Source organism: Hakea prostrata, chromosome 4 (genome assembly GCF_041222555.1).
Source record: "Hakea prostrata isolate BN-2017 chromosome 4, UWA_Hpros_2, whole genome shotgun sequence".
Classification (NCBI taxonomy): domain Eukaryota; kingdom Viridiplantae; phylum Streptophyta; class Magnoliopsida; order Proteales; family Proteaceae; genus Hakea; species Hakea prostrata.
Window position 1 is genome coordinate 43,574,432 of NC_142603.1, and position 3,944 is coordinate 43,578,375.

General features: G+C 36.5%; 1 pseudogene; it reads right to left on the reverse strand.

The window, feature by feature from the left end:
- Positions 1-480: 480 nt before the first annotated feature.
- On the reverse strand, positions 481-3,647 carry LOC149018992 (protein PHOSPHATE-INDUCED 1-like; annotated as a pseudogene).
- Between the last annotated feature and the right edge of the window lie 297 nt (positions 3,648-3,944).

Here is a 3,944-nt window from a genome sequence, read left to right on the forward strand (position 1 = left end):
CGGAGAGAGTTAGAATGTGAGATATGGTCTGAGTGTGATGGAGAAATGGGTGGATATCATTGAAGTAAACAAAACCAAATTCCAAATTATAAATTCTCAAAGAGATAAATTGCAAAAGTGGCATTATCTGGCTATATGAAACAATTCGAAACTCAAAGCAATGAATCGGATTTTATCTTCAGAATATGCATTTACTTTATTCGGATGTGTGTTCGCTGCAACGGTGTTGCCTCGAGTGACGATCACTCAGAGCATCTTGTTTCAAAACAAATTGTTGTAAATAAATCAAGTGAAATTGTTTTCCAGATCCCAAAGAGAAAGAATAGGTTTCAGATCAGAATGAAAGAGAGGTTTTCAAATCCTAGTGATGATCACTCAGAGCATCTTGTCTCAAAACAAGCTGCAACATAGGAACAAAAGAAGATGTTTTCTTATGGTTTAAGGCGAGCTAGGGTTCCTCTTCCTCCCTATTTCAAATCCTTATTCAAAGTCTGTGAGTATGCGAATCCTTTTTCTGGTTTGGTCCCTTCTTCCAACCCAGATGTAAGCGAACTTGTGTTTCTTGTTGTGGGAATTCTTCAGCTGGCGACTCGGAGAAGACCCGTGTGTTCCACCCCTGCTTCGACAGATACATCAGGAGCTGTCAAGACGACATTAATGTTGTTCTTCTGTTCGCCTCTGGCTGCAAGCTGAACGAGCTGCTTGCTGGTGAGAGATTTTCCCAAAATGTAGTTCTCGTCAGAAGCTGCTTACCCATATGAAAGGAGAGAGAAAAGGGTTTATTGGAGCTGAGCTGATAGTATTTATCAGTGGTTTTCCACCAAGTGAGAATAGAGGGTTGTTGGGTTTGGGTTTTTCTCTGGGTTGGGGTGATGGAAGAGATGAAATCAGCGATTATGGCGCGTTGAGAAGGCTTGCCGTACCAAATGAGGTTAACAGATATTTAGCCGAAAAGGAGAGAGTACTTGTGGTATAGAAGTAGGGGTTGCTCCTACACCAATTCGGTGAGTTTTCTCTCGACTGAGCAGCTGCCGGAGTTCTTGGCCGACGACGGAGAAGATGGAGAGCACGGTGAGGAAACACCAGAGGGTCTCACCTCATGGTTAATAGATTCTTTTAGATTTTTACATTTATTTTTAAATAAACTTATTAAAAAGAAGAAGAAAAAAAAGAGAAAGGGTATTTTCGTCACAAAAATTATTAAACTAACAGTTTCTGTCAAGCTTGTCCTTATTTAATCATTTATTGAAACCATAGGGGAGCCATATGCAAAAGAAAACTTAAACTGGACTAAAAGTGACTTAGACCAAACCTCAGGGGGTCCAGATGAAAATTACCCTTACAGTATTTATAAGCCTTTTACAAGGTCCGAGCAGCAGAGAAAACAATCGCAAAAAAAAAAATTTGAATGAAAAAAAAAGATGAATTTAGTATATTAGAAAAAGTCAATTGCTGCACGTATAACCTTTCGGAAGATCTCCACACTATCCTTCACCTTTGCGAAGCACTCTCTGACATGTATTGACTTCCTCTAATGGCTATGGATCATAGTGACATGCTTTAGAATGAAAACACATTAAATAGGGCTTCAAAAACCAAATTTCCAATTTTGTCTTTTTTCTCCCAGAACTAGATGGGTCGCCTGGGGTGACCAAGCCAATCAACTCACCTCTAGAACTTAGTTCCAGGAGAAGATTTCAAGGCTCTGAAAGACCTTGGCTCTGTCCTAGCTCTTACTCCACATTCAAAAAGGGTCTCACCTAATTTTTGGAACCTTCCACACGTGTCATCAATGAACACTTGATCCATCTACATAATCTATCAATATCCATGTTAGATCTCCTTCCAAACTCTGACAAAACTCCCAACTTGGCATCATCACCATCCACTTCCATGGGTTTAGACTCCAATCCAATGGTCTCTATGTGGTTAGCCCAAAGTTGTCTTCTACTTGCATTCCAGGTTCTTGGACCTACAATATGGGTTTTTGGGTTAGAGGGGGGGGGGGGATTACACACTTGTAAGAATTGTTATCCAAGATCTTATAGTGGAAAAACAATGCAAGGAGAAGATTCCTACCCAATTTATTGGAGAAGGAATAATGGCAAACGAGTCATGATAAGCAAACAATTGTTAGGTAATAATATAACCCACATCTCCTGACAAGATATGATTTCCACATAAATGTCAAGATTTGCTCTGGGTTTAAAGCAGTCAAATATCTCTATAAGTATGTATATAAATGGCATGTATTACGATGTCCCTAGCGTATAACACTAAGGAATATTTGATGGATGAAATAAAATAATACAAGGACACAAGGTATCAACACAGAAAGCAATATGGAGAATTTTTGAATTTAATTTAACTGAGATGTTTCTTTATGAGATAACCCTTCAACTATACCTACCAATTAAGCAACTGCTTTGGTACTAGAAGAATTGGGATCTGACTAATGTGATTCCGTCTGATAACATATCAAGAACAATATTGACTGAATTATTCAAAATGAACATAGTATATGAATATATAAAGAACTCCCAGAGAATTATGTATGAAATAATAAAGCAAAATTTTTTACACAAATAAAGGCAAAAGATGCAATTGGACGAGTAAACTTGCCTAATTAAAGGAGTGTGGTTCTATTTGAGACTATTACTAAACAACATTAAAAAATCAACATCATTTGAAAATCTTATGTGTGTAAAAGGAGAACAATGTCAGACTTTCCAAAAGGCAACGAAAAAGATAAAACTACTTAAAAGCGATGATGCAATCTCTTAATGCTTAAGAGACGGGGGCATTATTCAATATGCCAATAATGGTTTGAAAATTGTTTGCAACAATATTGGTTTGTTGTAAACTAGCAAATGTAAAAGCTATGGGTAGACAATTTTGAAGCCGTATCTAAAGACTTAAAAAACACAATTGCATGCATTAGGAAGCAAACTTATGAAACATTGAGTGTTCATAACTTCTTACACTTAATGGACCAAAGCATAGAGCAATATGACCTTCAAAAGCTTGAGGATCAAATGAATAAGACGGTTGCAAACCGTCAAAAGGAAATTGATCAAAATGAGTATGCAATACCAATTCCCATAGAAGACTATGAACCCAACTAAAATGAATGTGGAAAAGAAAAAAAAGGCATACGACATGATTCGACAAACGGTTAAAGAAAACAACAACGACACATTCTTCATTGATGGACTAGGAGGAATCAGAATAAAATTCCTTTATGAAGCAATACTGGCAACAATAGGAGCGGAAAGACAAATCTCCATTATATCAATAACTTCTGAAGTTGTAGCCTAAATATTGCTAGGAGGGGGAACAACACATTCAATACTCAAAATTCCAAATTAACATTGAGAATTCAAGCCTCTACAACTTCTCAAAACAAAATGTGGCAACACAATTGATTCAAAAAGCCAAGTTGGATAAAAACACCAATAGCCAAAAGACAAGCAACCGAGGCAATTGACAGGACATTGTAAGATATAATAGGTAATATAACAACATTCGGAGGGAAAGTTGTCATCTTCGTGAGAGACTTCAAGCAAGTACTACTTGTTTGTACCTCGAGGAACTAAAACAGAAACAGTAGAATTTAGTTTGGTGAGATCATACTTAAGGCCAACCATGCGAAAAAATATAGCCGATAAAAAATATGGGGCAATAAATCATTCAAAAAATTCAGCGAATTCTTGTTGAGGGTTGGAAATAGAAAAGAGCCAACAAAAGATGAAGATATGATTAAAATACCAAATGAAATGTTGATCAATATAAAAAATAAAAATGAGGGAGAAGAAGAATTGATAAATGAAATATTCCCAAAGACAACAACTAGAGCTCCACTTAACAAAAGATATCACGAAAAAGAGAAATTTTAACAACTAAGGATGAAACAAGAGACAACATAAATGAGAAAATGAATGATA